The sequence below is a fragment of the Carassius auratus genome, chromosome 30 (assembly GCF_003368295.1).
Source record: "Carassius auratus strain Wakin chromosome 30, ASM336829v1, whole genome shotgun sequence".
In the NCBI taxonomy this organism is placed as follows: Eukaryota; Metazoa; Chordata; class Actinopteri; order Cypriniformes; family Cyprinidae; genus Carassius; species Carassius auratus.
This window is the reverse complement of record NC_039272.1, coordinates 18,737,365-18,759,238: the sequence shown is the minus strand read 5'-3', so window position 1 is coordinate 18,759,238 and position 21,874 is coordinate 18,737,365. Positions and strand designations below refer to the sequence as shown.

General features: G+C 36.8%; 1 long non-coding RNA gene across 1 annotated transcript; it reads left to right on the top strand.

Moving 5' to 3' along the window:
• The first annotated feature begins 12,139 nt into the window (after positions 1-12,139).
• On the top strand, positions 12,140-20,173 carry LOC113049521 (uncharacterized). The gene is made up of 5 exons (XR_003276615.1): positions 12,140-12,386; positions 13,187-13,267; positions 15,765-15,808; positions 15,946-15,996; positions 19,612-20,173. It is a non-coding gene; the product is annotated as an uncharacterized LOC113049521 (long non-coding RNA).
• Positions 20,174-21,874: the final 1,701 nt, after the last annotated feature.

Genomic DNA, 21,874 nt, shown 5'->3' with positions numbered 1-21,874 from the left:
AGTAGCATACACACAGATGATAAAGTGTTTCAATAAGACAGTAGTATCTATATCTGGGTGTGTCTATGTCCTTTGCAGGTGTATTTTTATTATAATCGATCTGGCTTTCCTCCCTCCCAAGACATCACAGATGACCTTCAGGGTAGGAGGGGTTCACAAAACTATACATTCAGTTTTGATGCCAGCGCTGAGGTGAATGAACTGTTACCTACTACACTAGTAAGCACACAAATAGCACCCTTCTTATTCCTTATCCTGTCACAATCATACACGTTCTCTTGCAATGATCAACATCATCACCTTTGCAGATGCTTTTGGGTTTCCAGCTGGCCTGCAGGTGCTCTGTGTGTGTGTGTGTGTGTGTGTGTGTGTGTGTATTGACGCGCCTGCTTCCCTTGGGCTGTGTTTGCTGGTGTAGTGTATCAGTGGGCCAGCAATGTGGCGCCATCCGTCCTGCTCCCACCACCAGCCCCCAGAATGCATTACACACCAATCGAACACAGCCATTCGGGATAACTCCACTTTTACCTAGTGGACAGCACTGCTGTTAGGGGCTTTTGTCCAGTCTCTCTCCCCTCTCCCCTTGTGTATTCTCTGTTGAAAGGCTCATGTTACACTAGCTGTAGAGACCACCTCAGTGAGTTTGTGAGGGGCTAACACACACACACACACACATACACAAACACAAACGTAGTAGTCTTTGTAGTAGTTGAACAGGTGATTCAGTGGATACAGTATTAGTTTCATACCCTCCTAAACTTAAATTAAGCTAGCTCTCTTACTGACAGATATGAAAATAATCACTGGTTTTATTTCAAAGATTACAAACCATGTTATAGATTTTTTTAAGGGACTGTCTAGTCATCATTTACCCTATTGGCATTCCAAACCTAGGACTTTCTTTCTCCTGTAAAACACAATAGAAGATATTTTGAAAAATGTTCCAGTGTTTTTTGTCCATCGTATAATTAACGAAAACAGTTAAGCCTTCTTCAGAATATCTTCTTTTGAGTAATGCAAAACAGAAAAGTCACAGGTTTGATACAATGACAGAATTTTCATTTTTGGGTAAATTCTTTTAAAACAAGTTTCCCTTTACATCCCTATTAGTGAAAAATGATAAGCACATTGATTCGTTTTCATACCTTTAATTCTTGTTATGCATTTACTGCTTGTGATCCTTTAGGTGAGTTTGAGGTACTGTGGTTGATAAGGGACATTACAGTATTACAGATAACTATTACAGATAACTAGCCATTTTTTTTAGTTTTCACTGTTTTAATGAACTAACATAACAGTAGATGGCTCCATGTCGCATAAAAAAAGATTGTTGCACTTAGCTATCACTTTATGAAAAAAATGCAATCTTGAAGTTGCCAGTTAAAGTAACCTTTTTTTGACAGTGTATCAGCTCTCATTACATAAAATCAATATAGTGTATTCTCTGGCTCTACCTATAAGAAAGCAATGTTTTATTGAAAGACAGAGTGGTAACTAATGAGTTAGGTACAGTAATTGCTGTTTCTTCTAAATATGGAAAAAATAATGTGGAACCTTCCACTAATCTAGGTACATTTCTTAACATAAATTGCAGACTATACGTATTCTACTTTCATGTACATAAGTCTTGGATGTGGTGAGAAGTGTTCACAGGAATTGACGTGTGTCGCTAAGTGATGGAGATAAGCAGTGGTGTGCTTTGACCTTTGCTGCCAGTGTGCTTCTGCCCTACTGCAGACAAGGGGCTTGAGATATCTTATGCCTCAGTCACACCAGGAAGTGGACCAGAATAGCTCTCAATGTGTGAATGAGACTGATGAGTGTGTTCCGGACTGTCAGTAATTTATGTGTGTTTGTGTGTGTGTGTGTGTGTGTGTGTTAGTACAGTATGCATGTTTGTCTTAGATATGAAACAACAGCATTGTTTTTGGATTAATTGATTGGCTTTCAGTTGAAGCAGTATATATTTCAGCTATCAATTATTACAAAATAAAAAAAGACAACAACAACAACAACAACAAAAAAAAAGAAGCTTTTTTTTCCCCCACAAACACTTTAATTATTGTATCTTCTAAACTATGACTCATCACTATGATCAATCTATAGAAAGGTACAGTATGAGCAGGTTCCAAAAGTCTGAGACCACGTTCAAATTATTGGATTCAAATTCTAAATTAAATCTGAAAATAAATGTAAAAAAAGAACTAATATGATAGATTAATAATAAAATAAAGATTCTTCACTATTTCTTGATTTAAAAGGTTCTATTGAATTATAAAAGTGCAATATAAAAACATTTTACTATAGTGGTCATAGAGATTTGGACATATATTTGAACTTATGTTCAGGCAGGATTTATGAAAAATATTTATTATTAATTTGCAGTCAAAGGCACGTTTAACTGTATAAACACATAGTCTTAGTGTTGAAATGCATGTTCTATATTGATATCCTTATGAAATCCGATCTCTCAGGAAGTATAGATATCGATCAGGATTATCCTTGTACTCGATTCTACCATGATTGCCAGCTGGGATCTGTGTGTGAACTGTTTTGATTTGTTTATGTACTGTGTGTGTGGTTAGTGTTTTTCTTATTTATAAGGATCGCTTTCAGAATTTTTCCAGTGATGCAATATTAAGATTAAGATTTGTCTAGCTGTGATATTATCGAAAGATAACAGTTTGATTGGATGGTCATTTGTGCTAAATTAAACGAATAAACTGCAAAACCTCCAAAACTGCTGTATTGAGGATACACTCTTACAAACGCACACATTCACTGTCGGTTGTGTATGAATAATTCAGTTGATGATATATGGATCAGTTTGAGTGATATCCTGAGGGCTGTGTGATCATTGATCGCTCTGTTAGAAGGCAGAAGATTACCTCACCTCTCAACAAGTGTGTGTATTTGTCAGTGTATGCCTTCATGTTTATCTGCTTGTCTTTGAGTCTCTTTTTAATTGTTTGTAAGCAAATAATTCTTCTGTACATACTTTCTTGGATATTTATGCAATGAAGGAGACCTGTCTTTGCTTTATAAACACTGGCAGCTCTTTATCATTTACATTTGTGACCCTGGACCATAAAACCAATCTTAAGTTGCTAAATAGCTAAAAAGACAAATTGTATGGGTCAAAATTATAAATTTTTCTTTTATGCCAAAAATCATTAGGATATTAAGTAAAGATCACGAGTAAAGATCATTTTCCATGAAGATATTTTGTAAATACACTACCGTTAATATATCAAAAAAATGTTTTTGATTAGTAATATGCATTGCTCAGAACTTCATTTGGACAACTTTAAAGTCGATTTTGTCAAAACAAATTTTTTTTACCAATAATTCCCTTTCAAGGGAACTTTGAACTGCGCCCTCTAGGGGTCGCTATGTGGAAACGACTCGTTGTGACCCGTGTCTGAAGCATACATTGATACATACCTAGATTTGTCCCCTTTCTCTGAGTTGGTTAGACCCAGGTTCCTTGGGCTCCACTCAACCAGTGTGTCTCTAGTAACACACTTTCAAGCATCACTCCCCTCATTATTATAAAACTGGATGTCCGGCCAGGTTGCCCTGAGAGGCTTTCTGGTCACCTGGATATCCCTTCTTGCTGATGCATCGAGTGGAAAATAAAGATGCCATTTGTGAGAATCTTCTTGTTTAATGCTATCTCAGGCAGTGCTCCCCTTACCTCAGAGGATTGTTTTTGAGGTTTGGCACCTCTGCTATGCTTAGAAAGCTTTAAGTACACACGCTAAGCTCTGTGTACTTTCTGAAATCCATATGGTGGTACAGTAAGTGTGCATGTTTAACACTTGGCGCACTTTCTAAAAGTTGAATTCCTCGCTCCGTGGGCTGGTCTCGTGGTAGTTTAGCAGTGCTAACCCAAAAGGGTTACCTATGAGCGTGCTACTCTCATCCTTAATTCGGAGTTCTCCTCTCATGTGAAAATTGAGTTCCCCAGAGCACCTGGCAACCAGCAGCATCAGATGAATTAGGACCTTCCTTCGCCTTTTTGATGCGGTGAACTTTGGCTAGCTTGCAATACACTTACCCGTCTGATACTCACGATCAGGATGTAGGTTGACTCACCCCCTCACCATTGTCTTTGAGAGGTGGGTTTGTTCCCCCTTAGCTAGGTAGCCTACTGCTGGCCATTTCAGCATTGGAACATGCTGCAGGCTGCGCCCCCTCTCTCGTCAGAGATGGGTTGTGCTCCCTCAGTTAAGTAAATTATTTCTAGCTGTTCCAGCTTTGGGACATGTGGTAGGTCTAACGCCCCTCTTGTTTGAGAGTTGGTTGTTTGCCCTTCACAGCATTATTACCATAGAGTTGATGACTCTCAAACATATTTTTTTTGAGGATGCAACTATTTATTTAATGAAGTGCCACGAGAGCCCCTTAGAACAGTATCTTAAAATCCATGTTATGCGCACTTTCTAAAATCCACACTGTTGTAAGTTTGCACGCTATTTCTCTGCGTTCTTTCTAAAATCCTATATGGTGAGGGCTTTGTGCGGAACTGCTTAATGCCCTTTCTTGAGCTGGTAAGCCTGTTCATCCTGGGTTCCACTCCACTTATGTGTCCTAAGGATACCTATTTAAACAGGGTGTTGCTACTAACAATCTGTTGAGACAGTTCCTTCAGCAAGCTTATCCAAGAGCAAGCGGTAGCCCCTGTGTGACAGGCCAAGACTTAGTATATTGCTAGGCTCTTGGTCGTATCCCTTTAAAGGAATCTATATTGATTCCAAGCCTTGAGCTTTACCATAGGCCCAGGACTCTGGCCCTAACAGGTAAGTTTGGGTATGTAGCCTAGGCCTTTGGCCGTAAGGGATAATGTCACAGACAGCCGTCTAACATCCCAGGGACAACTCCCATAGAAATGGTAGAGTTGGTACTTAGTACTCACCATGGTTCTGGCCTTCACTCCCCTCAGTATGATTTAATGCTAAATTGCTCTTAATTGGTTACAATGAAGAAACAAACTAATGTTGGATGGCCATCGAGGGTGAGAATATTTTCAGCAAATTTTTATTTTTGTGTAAACTATTTCTTTAAAGGATATTTTAAAGGGGTCTTTTTATTCATTTTTTCCTTTCTCTTTGGAGTGTTACAAGCTCTTGGTGCATGAAGAAGATCTGTACTGTTGCAAAGACTAAAGTCTCAAATCCAAAGAGATATTCTTTATCAAAGTTAAGACTCTGCCACGCTCCCTAAAACAGCTCATTCAAACACGCCCCCACATGTCTACATCACTATGTGGAAATATTTGTGTAATGCCACCCACAGAAAGAAGGCATGGTTTCAGTAACTTGTGGCTTGTGTACTGCAAACACATCACTGTGTCTGTCACATGACTCTGTTCCCCTTTCAGGTTTGAACTGATGGAAGATGAAGATGAAAATGAATCTTGTTATTATGGAAATGGGCGTTACATTTCATGCAGGATTTTTCTCCATGTAGTGGATTTCAATGGTGGTCAATGGGTTAAAGGTTGCTGTTTCAATGCAGCTTCAAAGGGTTCTATCCCAGCAGAGGACAAAAGGTCTTATGTAGCAAAACGATTGATCAGTTTCTAAAAAATAAACTACAAAAAGTATACTTTTTAACCAAAAATGCTCGTCTTGCACTAGCTCTGCATTGCACGTTGGAAAATGGTTTGTTCTACGTCTGCTTTTCAGTTCAAAAAGGTAGGGTAGGGTGAAAAACTATAACTATTTTCTCCTCCAGCTTCAAAATCATCTAAAATCGTTGTTTTACCTTTTCTGTAAAGGGTGTTTAACTTTTTTTGAACATTTGCTTTGTAAATACTAGGTTGGTACTTCTGCCTATGTCACAAGTAACTTTTCCAACGTGATAACAAAATGCTTGGGGTAGTATATCATTATTATTATTGTTTTTATAAAATGATTAATCATTTCACTACATAAAACCCTTATTCCTCGTATCGTGTGGAGCCGTTTGAAGCTGCATTGAAACTGCATTTTGGACTTTTAACAAGTTGGCCGCCATTAAAGTCCACTATATGGAGGAAAATCCTGGAACATTTTCCCTTAACTTTTTTTTTTTTTTTTTGACAAAAAAAAAGAAAGATATGAATATCTTGGATGACATGGGGTGAGTAAATTATCAGGAAATTTTCACTCTGGAAGTGCACTAAGCTTTTAATGTGATGAGCAGTGCCGCAGATCACAAACATTTTTAAAATGCTTCACTGCATGAGGTTTCTTTGAAAATCAATCACTGCTTCCCAATGATGCATGTTTTCTCCTCTCTCATCTCCCTGTCTTTGTGTAGAACCTTGTAACATGTTCCTGTTCATGATGTAAGTCTGTGTGACAGTTCACATAACCCTGGCAGACTCAATGATTCTTCAGAGGCGGTAATATGCTTTTGACTGGGGCAAATGATATGTTAACATATATTAATGATATGTTAGCCTGTGGTCTACAGTTTCTCTCTCCCCCTCCATGCCACAGATATTCAGATTTCACCTTCTAAACCACCTTGTCATCATTTACTCCTCACTGAGATAATCACTATAAAATTGTAGTCAAACAATCTCAATGTCCAGCTGATCCTGGTGATGGGAAGGGAAATACAGAAGGTTAAATAGTGAGTGTTTTACCATTTTTTATGAAGTTTTAGAGATACCTCTGGTGCATTTCAAACAGCAGATGAAAAGGTATGTCTGGGAGACAGGACTGGACTGACCCCACCCCAACACACACACACGCTATCATTTCAGCACTTGTTCTCTGAAGCACTGGGCTTGCTAATGTGTTTCACACAAGCAGTGAAGCAGATAATCTGGCGTTTCTCAGAGAGACACAGTTCTCTTACTCCTTTTTCCTCTTTTGCTCTGCTTCCCAATCTTTTTCTCTTACCATTTTCATTTTTAAAAGACTGTAGCCTTTTAACAATTTACACAAATATAGAACTGTTTTGTGTGTGTGTGTGTGTGTGTGTGTGTGTTGGGCAATATTTAATGTTGCGTTACAACAACTCTTGATGAAAAACAGAGACAGACTTTTAAATAAAACACTTATCAAATCTAATAAAGATGATCAGATTCATAGTTTCATTACACAGACTGTTTTGTGTAAGTAGTTCTAGTGAATTGTTTTCTACTAGTTTTCTAGAAGACTTTTTAATACTTGGTGTTCCTGTATTCAACAAGGATGCATTCAATTGATCAAAACCATTTGTAATAATAAGAAATGTTTCTTGAGCGCCAAATCTGCATATAAGAATTGTTTCTGAAGGATCGTGTGAAACTGAAGGTTCAGCTTTTCTATCACGGAATAAATTGTATTTTAAAATTAAAAAGTACAATATTATTGTTTTGCTGTAATTTTGCAATCTTTGTCATCATAAGAGATTTCATAAACATTTAAAATTCCTACTGACCCCAAACATTTGAACGGTACCATGTCCAATTTGATCTAATGTACTGAAAACCATACTAATGTACTAACAACTGCTAAATTGGAATCCGTTACCTTATTCCTCTCTATACAATTTTTCACAGTACTATTTTGACCAGTTCTGATTGTTATCTTACAGGGGAAAGAAACTGGGTTGTCAGTAGGATCAAACATTTTGGCGTAGTCAGGAGGATTTAACATCCTGATGATTGATCACTTTGAATATGTATTTAAAAAAATTGTATCACAATGTTTTTCTACTATAGAGTAAATCCTGCTGTCCAGACCTCCCATGCCTTCATTTTAAGCATAGTTACGCGTGAGTCATGTCATGCTTGTGGTCTGTCTCGGTTGTTATGACGCATTCAGGGGTCAGCTGGCTCCTAGTCACCTCCTGTTACAATAACAAATGTACCGTTTGATGAACAACAGTCAGTTTATGAATGTAAGTAAGTCACTGTATATCTGGACTCCTGTCAGTGTGATTCAGGCACAAGTCTGACCCCTGTCTGGCACTGTAGACATACCTGACAGAGTGACTGCTGAAGAAAGCTCTATTACTGTTTGAGATTTAGAGGACTATCGCAATAACGACTATGACTCATGCCACACTTTAAGTTTGGGTTTTCCAAATGCGGGATCTATTACAGATCTGTTTTTAGAGTAAGACTCTAAGTTCACAGGGTCAGCGAGATTTGAGGTAGTTTATGGGATTATTCAGATTAGATATGGTCAAAGTAGAAATCACTTGATGAACATGCCTCTCTAATGTGATCCTGGTATTTACTACATTGTCTTTATTTGGTCTCTGTGTGGTGTATAGGAGAAAGAAATCAATACTGTTATTCAGTTGGGATGCATTAAATTGATCAAAATCATTTTCAACATTATAATAAAAAGAAATGTTCCTTGGGCACCAAATTAACATATTAGAAGGATTTCTGAAGGATCATATGACACTGAAGACTGGAGTAATGACTGATGAATCTTTGTAATCTCAAAAATAAATGACATTTTTACATATATGAAAATAAATAAGACAAATAAGACATTTTTTAGAATGTAAATGCAGCTCAAATAAATGCAGTCCTGGTGAGCAGAAGAGATTTCTTACATTTTTTAATAGTATATATTGTAATGCATATATTTTAGTATAATATAATACTTTTATGTTTAGAATTTTAATGTGTAGTTATGTTAGTGTCATTTTGAATGTCAAATTCAATGTCAGTTTTTTATTATTTGGATAATAAATGAAGAAATTGTAATAAGAATCTCTTCTCTGCTGTGAACACCTTTTCAAAAGTAGATAATCTGAGTTCCAAATCTGTACACACTACTCACTTCCTTTCCAAATAAAGGCGGACATAGTGACTCTGTTTCTTGTGATTAAACATCCATATGCCTTCTCTCTTGTGTATTTGTTGAGCAAGATCTCTGTCAGAGCTGGAAGTAGCTTTGAAGATGCAAACTGATGATTCACATTGTTCTGAGCTGTGGACTGAAGCAGACAAGTTACTGAAGACAGAAAACATGTTCTTGTTGCAGATAATGAGGCATGAACCTTCAGACTTTAATTTTGATCAAGTCTAGTAAACTGAAGTCTTTTTGTTGTTTCCTTCCTACAGAACAAGACAACAGAGTGTAGCTTTTCCACTGTTCTTGGTTTTGTGGTGTACTTCGTGAATCTGATTGTGTGGTTGAGGACACGTCCATGTGGGACATCTGTGTTTAGTCTGAGATCTAGTCATCGGTTTTGACTGTGTGCCCAAAAGATCAGAATCAGAGCAGGAAGGGTGTTTTGAAATCAGATGAACAGCTTTCTGATATAAATGGTATTGTTGATAGGAAAGTGTCACATGGACATTATGTGTGCAAACGAAGCCAAATATTTGTGTGTGTGTGTGTGTGTGTGTGTGTGTGTGTGTGTGTGCGCGTGTGTGTGTGTGTGTGAGTGTGTGTGTGTGTGTGTGTGTGTGTGTGTGTGTGTGTGAAATGAATGCAAGGTGGACTAGAAGCATAAGGGCAGGTTCATTTTTGTTAAATGGCTATGCTCTGCTCTGAACTCACAGAGGGAATACCCAAGAGGCCATGGGGTCAAGAGTCTCGCCCCCCACCCTACATGGCTCTGATCAAGTCACTGACCTGAATTCATGACCAGCATAGACCTTAAACTCACTCTATACACACAAAGCCAGTATGGACTGCAGTAGTTGCAGATTGAGTGGTCTCATCTTTATAGATCCTAATGAATCCACAAAACAAAGCTGAATGAGGACAATAAGAAATATATGCTATACATGTGAAAGAAAAGTCCTCATTTTCCCCGTTCTGCATATTCCAGTACATTTGTGTATGTTCTAAATACATTGAAATATCTTGTGGTCAAACAAGAGGAAAAACATTAGTTTTTACACCAAGCAACAGATGATTTGTGGCTTTGAAGTATGTTCTGTTTCTGCTGCCTATAATCTAACACAATAGGCTGTGCACTCTAATTCCTGTTTAAATTTCTGCTTATTTTTCTCATGTAAAAACCCATTGCATAACAGGCTTCATTTTGAGCTGTTATTTTTATGAATAATTTTTATTCAAGATTTTTTCATCATAACAATGCTTATTAAACTGTATGTCTCATCTGATTGGATAATGCAAAAGATCATAAAAAAAGACAAATGTAATGGATTGGATTGTGTCGTTAGTGTCAGAATGGGAGTGAAAAGTTGTCTTATTGTAAATACCATTGTTGGTGTGTGTGTGTGTGTGTTAGTGAGAGAGAGAGATTCATAGCCACTCTGTGTGATTGAAGCAGAAAGCTTGCATTCGATCCATCTGTCTCACACCTTTTAAAAGCTTTTCTGCTAATTGACTGCCACCATCCTACCAAAACTATGGCTTTAACAAAATATGACACACAAGGGATGTTTGTGAAGTTTATCATGGAAATATTGATTCTTAAAACCATATTAACATTTAATCTTCATTTTTTTTCTTTCTATCATGACTCAAAAAGTCCAGTATAGCTTAGATAACCATGCTTTGAAAGGGAAAATTGGATCACTTTTTATGATCATGACCTCTCTGCACTTTAGGTCTGTCCTAGGTACTTTGTGTTTGAAAAGAGAGCACATGCAGATGAGAATTACTACATGAAATACTTAACTAGGTTGTTAATTTTCTAACTGTATAAGGTCATATTTCAGTGATGCAGGTTAAGCTGTGATCATTGGTTGAGGATGCTGAATGACTGATCTCAGGTCAGTAGGAACACCTGGCGTCTGTCTGCCTCCTGTTATAAAGGAGAGCAATTCATCAGTGCCAGCAGCTCCATACCTGAGCTGAGAGTGAGAGAGATGAGTGCTCTTCCACAGGGTGTGATTGAACTAACGGCACTGAACCTGTGAATACAATGTAATGTGTTTCCGCAAAGCACTGCACATATATTTTCTCTTCTCTGTGAAAGCATTTTCCTGTGTGAAGTTCTTGAAATTGTGATTTAAAGAGTGTTTCGCAGTGTTATAATTCTAATTTAGCCCACTGTTGTCAGCTTGGGTGATTGAGAGGGTCTAACCTATTATACGTGGGCAGCAGTTCACCGTGTTGGCGCCAAAGCTCTATAAACACTCAACACGTGCACATATACACACACACAGATGCTATCTGCTCCCACATCACTGTGACAGTGTGAGAAATGCTGATATGTGAGTGAGACTAGAGGAAGCCCAGCTGTTTGGCACTGTGTGCACGGCTGTGTATATGCGTTTCTGTGTGTGTGTGTGTGTGTGTGTGGTTGAACTGTTTGGGAGTATCACGGTGTGTTTTCTCTGATGTATATGTTTTTGTTTGATTCCACTAGATCTTCGCGTCTGTTTGGATTAGAACTATTCCCTTCCTGTCTCACTGTCTTTGGCTTTCCCTTCCTTTTTTCCTTAATGAACCACAATCTTTAACACAGAACAAAATATATAAAACAAAACAGTAGTATCTATGTATGTATGTATAGATAGATAGATAGATCGAAATATTACACAAATAAAACAGCAGTTTTTAGTTCTAGTAAATTCTAGTACGTATGTGATCTGTGTAGGTAAAGAGGAAAGCTGATTTAAACAGATAGCTTCTCTGTTATTATGATCTCCATTGTGCTGAATCCAAATAGATCAGTCTTTAAGTGATGTGTCTGTGGTGTTTTTGGCAGATACATCAAAGGCTGTTTCCAGGTTGTTTAGAGGACAGATGTGAATGGGCTGAATCCTGAGCAGGCAGGAAATCAGAGACAGGGTAAAATAAACAGACCAACACAGCTTGACCTTTCCTATAACCCACCTGACCTCTCCTGACCCTTCCTCCTCTCTTATCTCTTATCTCTTATCTCCCCTTATTCTGAGACTGAGGGTGGAAGACAAGTCGTCTATCTCCTTTCTTTTCTCTCTGTCCTTCTTTCTCACACACACAGGCAGACACATTGATCAATCACTGCTCTAGCTCTGGCTGATGCAGTCGGTGAGAAAACTGGAGTCTCACTATCAGACAGCAAGGAGCATGTTAGTGTGCAGTAATAAGAGGTAAAAGAGAGCAGAAACTTCCTATTGATCAGATCGGATGTGATAAACAGACAGCAATCATCAGATTAATCACAGAAGAAGTGAGAGAAAACGTTTGTAGTGTGTTGATAGATTTGTACAGATGCAGCACAGAAAAAAACATAAGATGAGAGAGTCTGGAAAAATGAGGAAGGAGGAAGGAGAACAAGGGATAATGGCCAGAGCGTAAGGGGTAAGAATGATGAAGATAACAAAAGTGATTTAGGAACATAGAAATGAAATTAAAAGGGGGAGTCGGAGGAATGATTGGAGAGAATGCAAGCAGAAGGACGTGTATGTAATTGGAGAAGAGAAAAGGGGGATATTGAGACAGTGCAAGCTGTCATCCAGTTGGAGAGGGTCAAAGGTGAAGAGTATCATATAGGACACATGCATGCACACATACACTACCATTCAAAACTTGGGGTAATTTTTTTATGTACTTTAAAAAAAAATGTTTTTAAAAGAAGTCTTTTGTTCATGAAGGCTGCATTTCTTTTTAGCTAAATACAAATACATTACAATTTAAAATAACTTTTTAAATTATTTTAAAATATTTTAAAATGTAATTTATGTGTGTGATGGCAAATCTGAATATTCAGTCATTATTAAGTCTTCAGTGTCACATGATTCTTCATAAACCATTCAAATATACCAATTTGTGCTTAAGAAACACTATCAGTACTTTATATTTCTGTGGAAACATTCTGTATATGTTTTTCATGATCCTTTCATAAATAAAAAGTTGAAAAATTTATTTGAAATCAAACTGTTTTTTTGTAACATTATGACTTTACTGTCTCTTTTAATCAGTTTACTGCATCCTTGCTAACTAAAATTATTACTTTCTCATAAATAAATAAAAAATCTTACTGACCTCAAGCTCTTGAACTGTAGGAGTTTTTATTATTTATTATTATTTATTTATCCTAAAAAAACTCAGTGAATCATTACAGAACTGTTTAAATATAATCATACACTTTTGTATGCACTATTTATCATAACACAAACTTTGCCTCACAATTTTAAAAACCAAACTATTCTTTATCCATTTTAGGATACCGTTTAAACTACTGTTTATTCATCCCACACGCACTCAAGTGAAAATCTTGCCCACATGTGTAACAGTATCTTGTTGTTAGTTGAGTAACTTCTGTGCTGTTACAGGATGTGTTTGGGAACTGGAGTCAAAGAGAGTCTTGCCAAGAAGTGACGTAAAGCTGGAATCCACTAGGTGGCAGCGGCTCTGTGAGTCTTGTGTTTATTCTCTCAAGTGGCTGAAGACACTCTGTTTCACAAGTTCAGAGAGTGTTTTTGTAGTGTTTGTTACAGGAATTTGCTTTCACAGAATCAACATTGCACTAAAGTAAGCTGCCAGAACAGCCTGGAGAAAATTCAGTTAAGAAATTAAAGTAAATATTTACAGCCAATCAACGTAAAGGTTCACTCAGTCATTTTTTCCTCATCAAAAAGTTTCATACATAAAGTAATGAATAGTGCTTTTGAAAATGTTTATAATCATGTTCAGTCACATATGATGAAGACTGCAGACATATCAGTAACCTAATAAGAGCTTTTTTAATTTTACATTAAAGGGGGGGTGAAATGCTATTTTATGCATACTGTTTTTTTTTACACTGTTAAAGAGTTTGATTCCCATGCTAAACATGGACAAAGTTTCAAAAATTAAGTTGTACGTTTGAAGGAGTATTCTTTGTTCCAAAAATACCTCTTCCGGTTTGTCACAAGTTTCGGAAAGTTTTTTTCGAGTATGGGTCTGTGTGATGTTAGATGGAGCAGAATTTCCTTATATGGGTCCTAAGGCACTTCTGCCAGAAGAGCGCGTGCTCCCGTATAGCAGAGCACAGACATTCACTGATCAGAGCGACAGACCGAATTGTCACAAAAGAAGTGTGTTTTTGGGTGCCAGAGCAAGACAACCCTGCACAGACTACCAAAAAAAAAAAAAAAAAACAGCATTAAGGGACCAGTGGATGGAGTTTATTTTTACAGGGCATTAACGAAGTTGTGCAGGTGTTTGTGCTTGTTCCCTGCATTTCGAAGATGCTTGTTTTACAAACAAGGCCCAGTTTGACGCCGGATTTGCACATCGTTAATTTTTTTAAGGATAATGCAGTCCCAACGAAAAAGGGTCACGATTTTGTGTTGGAACCGCAGGCGGTGAGTAAAACTGCTTCAAATATCTCTGTGTTGTTAACTTAGCTATCAGCGCGTAAGCACATCAAGTAAACAACATGCGATGTTGTCATCAAACTGCACTTTCCACATGTACAGCTTAAAAAAAAAAAAAAAAGACGACATAAAGTGGAACTTAGTCATTTTCCAAAACCGCTAAGCAAATATATACAGTTTCAGTACATACCACATAGAGACGTCGTTGCTGCTGCTGCTCTTGTTAAATTTCAGCCTCTGGATCTGATTCTGGATCATAAATATACTGTACGCTGAATCTGACTGTTAGCCATGGTTTGTTTTGGATGTTTTTTTCCTCACGGTAATGTCACAGACGCTCTCAACGCAAAAGCCTACTCGCGCTCGTGATTCTTTAGCTCCGCCCACACGTCACGCCTCCAGCCGGTCGTGTTTTTCCGGGAAAAATCGGTACAGACTATCTTTCTCTTATAAATATAATAAAACTAAAGACTTTTTGGAGTTATGAAGGATGCAGTACTACTCTATAGGTACTCAAGATTAACAGGATATTGAGTGAAAACGAGCATTTCAACCCCCCTTTAAATGAGTCAACATGTTGAAATCGCACAAACAATCCAACACTCAGTTTATCTTCATAAGTTTCTTTTGATTGTAACAATTATCTCTCTTATTCCATAAACCAAAAGCCATTAGATTTTTATTGTAGAACACTGTGGTATGTTATTGATTAGTTGTCTGCAATATGATGTCCCTTTTTCTACTTTGTGTCAGATTACAGTAAGAGAAGGAGAGAAGGGTGCACACACACACACACACACACACACACACACACACACACACACACACACACACTCCATCACAACTCATTCATGCAGCTATAACTCTGTGGTCTCAGTCTAAAACAATATGTTCAATCTCTAAGACGTCTTGGCAGATACACACAGACAGACACACAGACAGGGAGTCCTTCACCAAACAAAAGGCATATTTGAGATATGAGCATCTCCCTATTGACTCAATCGCTTCTAATATTTCGGCACCACCATTCATCTTCTCATGTATCAGTGCTGCTACATACTTCTTTTGTGCTTCGTAGTTGGACCATCAGGGATCTTGCATGAAATATTTTATGTAACTGGCCCATAACCAGAGTGTGTTAAACCTCCATCAGGCTGCCTGTCAACAAGCATTTCTTTCTTTCTTTCTTTCTTTCTTTCATTCGTTCTTTCTTTGCACAATCTTGATTGGTCTTTAAACACTCTTGGGAACACTTCCCAGGATTATTATAAATAACTTCAAAAAGGTTGTAAAGACATTAACTGAACTGAAATGGATTTTAAATGAATTGTACACTGGATGTCCCACTTCTACACTGTAAAAGATAATGAGCATTACTGTAATTTAAAAAGTTTTGAATACAGTATTAAATAACAAAAAATACTCTTAAAATGTTTGAATGTATATTTCAGAATGTATTATTCACTGAAATATTGATTGTAGTCTAATGCTCAATGTGTGACTACTCTCATATATTTACTGACGCTGTTTTTATTTTTTAAACTGAAAATAGCAAATAGCACAAACTTGGAAAAAGAAGAAATGAGAGGAGAGATGGTAAGATGGAGACAGAAAAAGTCAGTGATGGGGTGAAAGAGAGATGCCAGGAGTAAATCTCTTCTCTCTGTTGAGGCAATGTGATCCCCTTCTCCGCTTGGCTGCTTCTGACTGGAACTCCTGTTCTTCCCTTCCAGAACAATGCAGGTCAGCTTAACTTTCGGTAGAGGGGGGAACACCGTCTACAGGTAACCCCTTATCCATGCACACATATACACACACACACACACACACACACACACACACACAAACACACAAACACACAAACACACACACATGTTTGTTTTTGTGAAAAGTGGGGACATTCCATAGACGTAATGGTTTTTATACTGTACAAACAGTATATTCTATGGCCCTACACCTAAACCTAACCCTCACAGGAAACTTTGTGCATTTTTACTTTCTCAAAAAAACTCATTCTGTATGATTTATAAGCGTTTGGAAAATGGGGACATGGGTTATGTCCTCATAAGTCACCCTCTCCTTGTAATACCTGTGTCATACCCATGTCAATATACATAGTCATAAAACAAGAGCACACACACACACACACACACAAATATACAGATGGACAAAAATCTCTTTCCTCTAATGTGACACAATGGTTGTCAATGATTATGCATCTAAAAATGCATTGGTGATGTCAGCTGAGCTCAAACATTACAATAATTTTGAAAGTGTGTATCTTTATGTATATTTTTTGTGTGTGTGTATGTTTATGCTAAGATGACCAAAGTGAGTCTGTATTCATTAAACTGTCCAGTCTAGAGTAGATATAGAATTTCTTGGCACCAAACCTCAGCAGAGTGTGTGTGTGTGTGTGTGTATGTGTGTGCGCACGTGTGTGTGTGTGTGTGTGTGTGTTTGTGTGTGTGTGTGAAATATTTGTAAAAACTCCACAAACTTTTTTCCAGCATACTCATGTATTTTTGTGTACACACCAGCTGGAAGCAGCACTGGGCAAGAAAGATCTGCAGACAGGAAGCAGAGTGTTTACTCAACACATTTTGAACAAACACAAATACACTTTTCTGAAGTGACAGGCTCAGATAGTCTCTGACATTCATGTTAAGAGCCTTCTCAGTCCACATTATACAGAAATCACATAAACTCTCAAAGAGTTGCAAACTAAATATACAGAATTTACCTGATGAATTTGAAAACAACATATTGTAGAGTCTAGTACAGCAGCTAGTGGTTTACTTAAAAGTCCTTAAGGGTGTTGGAAGACATCTGAACGCTAAGATCTCCATTTGACTTTGGGCCTATTTGTTCTTATGATTAATGACATAAAGGGGTTTTTTAACTAATAAAAAGCAAACTATAAGTTTTACTCTTCACACTAATGAAATTTCATTAGAAAAAAATCTGTGAAGCAGTTTTACAAATATTATACATGTTTAGAAAAACATTTGTCTGCCAAATTAATGTTTATATTATTTAATAGTGTTCAGGTTGTAAAATGCAATGATATTTGTGAGTTACTAATTCATGAAATTTGTAGAATTATTTTTTTACCTTAAAAATAAATTTCAAGCTTATATATATATATATATATATATATATATATATATATATATATATATATATATATATATGTGTGTGTGTGTGTGTGTGTGTGTGTGTGTGTATAGTAATGAAGAGTAAAGTTGTGATCTTTTTTAGATCTTTTATTCTGTATTGTGACGTTATTGAATGTAAAGAATTTGATTGGATTTTGAAATGTAGGCACAAAACTAAGGTAGATGAATGTGGTTAAGTGAGCTAAATGATTGCAGAAGTTGCCCGAGAGAAGTCTGTTAAATTTTGATTTAAAATTACAAGGTCCGAATTTTTTCTTAAAATTGTTGTATTATTATTTATATGGCTGAAATTATTTAGTAAGGCAGACTTCATTTTCTGTGAAAGGCAAAGCTTCTTTCTATTGTGTGCATGAGTAAAGGGGCTTTATTTCCTCATTGGCTGCTGTTGCACCTTGTTTGCTGATGGCTTCCAATCAGCGCTCCACTTTTCACACTTATTAAGCTCATCCATTAACACGTACATATGTACACTGGCTTCCTCTCCATCTCTCTACCTCTCTTTTTCACACACACACAAGTCCAGCCTCTCAGTGAGAAGCCACTGTGAAACTGAATCCCGCCACTACAAGATAAGGCAGAATTACTGGAAGATGAACAATATGGCCGTTGTTAAGTGGCTGCCAGCCATCAGAACTACACCCACTGCGGAGAGAGTCCAAGGTAGAGTCCGCTTGAGTGAGCCTAACACTATCGGATGTGAACTCTGACAGCAAGCCTGAAGGAATGCAGCAGTGTGTGTGTTTTTGTGCATATATGTGTGTGTGTGTGTGTGTGTGTGTGTGTGTACATGTGTCTTGGAGCTGCACCAAGTCAACTGCACATAGTTGGCCTGTAACTGGAGAAGCAGAAGCCTGTCACTTTCCCAAATTGCTACTCAAAAGCTCTGACATTTCAGGTCAGAAACGGTGTTGAGGTACAGGCTGTGGTTTGATGGGTTTGGCCACATTACAATCATCAGGCTGTGTTGCCATTCTGCTGCTCAGAACTTGTCTACACTATAGTCATGTTGTCAGAATCTGTACCCTCAGACCACAAGGTAGTGCCCAAAGTTATTTTTTAAAGCTGTTTTGTGCCAGCATATAGCTAGAGCTTTGTTGTTAATGATGGGAAAAAAAATCTGGATTTAAAAGTAATATAATGGTAACCACGTAACTAGAACCTCTGAATTAGCTTAACGGATACCAAATAAATTGGTCTGTTTAGGGGGTGTAAATGTTTGCATTTAAAATATGCCTTTTATATTGTGGTTTATGGTATTAGCCAATGTAGGTGAATAAGTGCAGTCAACTCTGCATAACGTTTTGCACTACAAACCAGTGCTTTTCAGTTCATTGCATTGTCTGAGCCTAGAAGACACTTCATATTTAGAAATATCATCAGTTTGACTGCACTTACACAAATAAATGATTTGACATTTTTAAGATAATTTGAAAATTGAGCTAAATGTTGATACTGTTGTCTTTATAGCTGAATTAAATTTGTTTTTAACTGAATGGAATCAAGAGCTGAAAAGCAACATCACTGTTTTCAATACTGCTGCTTATAGCTTGAATTGAACTTGTTCCATGATGAATGAACGTTAAAGTTATTAAACTGAGATGAACAAACACTGAACTGACTGGAGCTGAATAATGACACTATTGTCTTTCTACTGCTGCTTTAAAGCAGAATTTGAATTTGCCTCATATTTTAAGTTTGCATCGATTGTATCATTGATTCTGTCAATTTCCTATATACTGTGAAGCTGTTTTGAAACAATCTAGTAAATTAAAGTATGACTACAAATACCAGTCTGCAACGTCAAGCAACATTACGGACTCTTTTGTACAGCCACACTCTTAAAAATAAACCATGCAGTTTTGGTTCCCCAAAGAATATTTTAGTAAACAGTTCTTAAAAGAAAAACATTTTCTTAGTGTTAAGAACATTTTCTTATACAAGAACCTTTTTCCACTGTAAAGAATCTTTTGTGGAATGAAAATGTATCATGGATGGTAAAGATACTTTGTGGAACCACTAATGCCAGTAAAGAACCTTTATTTTTAAGAGTGTGCAATAACTGGAAATCCAGCTAAAACCAAAAGCAAGTTAAAATGTCTGCGCTTACTCTTGTGAATAGTGAAAGTGATTACTATAGCAAAACATTCATGTGAATTAACTATGGCATGAGCCTCTTGTGTTTTGTCTTTATACTTTCTTTTGTATTCTGTCTTTTTTCAGTTGGAGTGAATGAACATTCTAATATGTAAAGCAGCACTTCCATCCAGTTGTTGTAGGACCCTGGGAGAGTCCAAGACTTACTAATAACCCAATTAGCTGTGATTTGTCACGACGTGGGTGGAGAGAGAATGAGCTCTCTTGACCTGTCATTCAAAGACAAATTAACCGTTGCTCCCATAATGCACTAGTGCAGTTGGCTTATGCTGAAAAGGAAGCTATCAAATGTCGACTCCTCTATTGTGGTGACAATTCCCATGGATTCCTCTGTAAAGGTTTCGGAGGTCACCTCTTGCCCTGAGAATCTAAACTTTCAAATGTAGTGTAAATTTATAGAGTGACAATGATGGGAAGGAATTTAAAATGTCTCATTGTACACAAGTTGCCTTCTCTGTAATGAAAAGTGTGTGAACACTTCAAATAATGCTTTTATGTAAATGATTTCCCTCATCCAAGTTTGTGATGTGCTGTACAAGTGTGCTGAGTGCTTTCTGAGCATATTGACTACAGCTGCTGTATGTTGTAGTGGTGATGTCATGTAGTCCAGCTGCATCTCATTGGCTGCCCGTCCTCCATCAATGACAAATAAACTGAACTTGTTGTTGACACTTTAATTTGCTTAATCTCTTTTCAAATCTTTTCAACTGCCCTGATAAAAGTAACATGATTTCACCCTACTAATAACTTTTATATTATTTGTCTATACATATAGTTTGTATTGATGTAAGTAGTAAAAGTCTCACAGTCTTTCAACTCAAAAACATATAAAAACATTTAGAAATACAGCCTTTACTTATCTTACATTTTCTTATATGCTCAACACACACTACTGTTCAAAACTTTGGGGTCAGTTTTTCAAAGAAGTCTCTTTTGCTCACCAAAGCTACATTAAATTGATCAAAAATACATTAAAACAGTAATATTGTGAAATATTGTTCAAATTGTGTACAATTTAGAAGCCATACTGCATACGTATTCAGTCACATGATCAGAAATCATTTTAAAATGCTAATTTCATACTCAAGTAATATTTCTTAATATCAATGTTGAAAATAATGTTTTAATAAATAGGAAGTTCAAAAGAAAAGCCTTTATTTAAAATATAAATCTTCTGTATCATAAATGCCTTGTCGTTTATGAACATTTTAATGCATCCTTGCTGAATAAAAGTATCAATTTCAAAGATACTCACTGACCCTGAACATTTGAACAACTGTGTACCGATTCATTTTATAAAGCTGAAGTTCTTGCTAAAAGTAAAATCTTTATGTTTCTTTTGCGGGGGGCAAGAACCGATGTTCTTAATCTTTGCATAAAGAGCACTCTGTTCGCTGTTAGCCATGCAGTACCGACAGGTCCTTGGCAGTGACACGTTATCTAATACCAGTCTCAGTGAGTCCAGCAAAGCGTGAAGTGTGACCAGCAAGCTCTCCCAGCATCCCGTTCGCTCACAGTATCAACACTTAGGTCTTTTCCTCAGGGCACTGCACTCGGCTAGGTAACACATACCTATGGCATTTAGAAGAGGAAGTGGGTATTAGAGGTGGAAGCTTGCTCAACTGAAATCAAAGGTTTCTATAAAATCCATGCATATTGGCCACGATCTTGACTGGCTCCTCTAAACATTGAATAAACACATCTGTGTTTATGTATGCTGAGTGTCTGACTCAAACTCCATTGGCAGTTTTAGGGATTTAATGGTGGAGACTAATTACTTAATGAGTTTATTAGAGCTCATTTACTGTGCTCTGGGAAGTGAGTTTAGCTTTCATCTGAGAACAAGAAGGTCTCTTATCTAATAGACTTCCACAGTCTGCAGCAAAGAGACGGTCTGTTAAAAAAAAAAAAAAAAAAAATCCCTCCATGGCTGTCTGGTTTAGGTCCTGATTAAGATTATGACAGTTTCTACTCAGGATGTAAAGAGCCAATCTTCGCAGAATTTCTTATGGCATTCAAGCTCTTTCCTAAACATTTAATAGTATATATAATATTAGTGATTCGGGCTGATTTTCATATTAAATACAAATAGGGAAATTAAATAATAGGGAATTGTACAATGTAAAAAATTATATTAAATATATTGTATTATATTATATTATATTATATTATATTATATTATATTATATTATATTATATTATATTATATTATATTATATTATATTATATAAAACATATTCCGATAAGCTTTAATTTATTTAGCCTACTACCTTTAAAAACTAAATTTGAGATAAATATTATGTTCAAATTATATTATTTTAAACAAAAG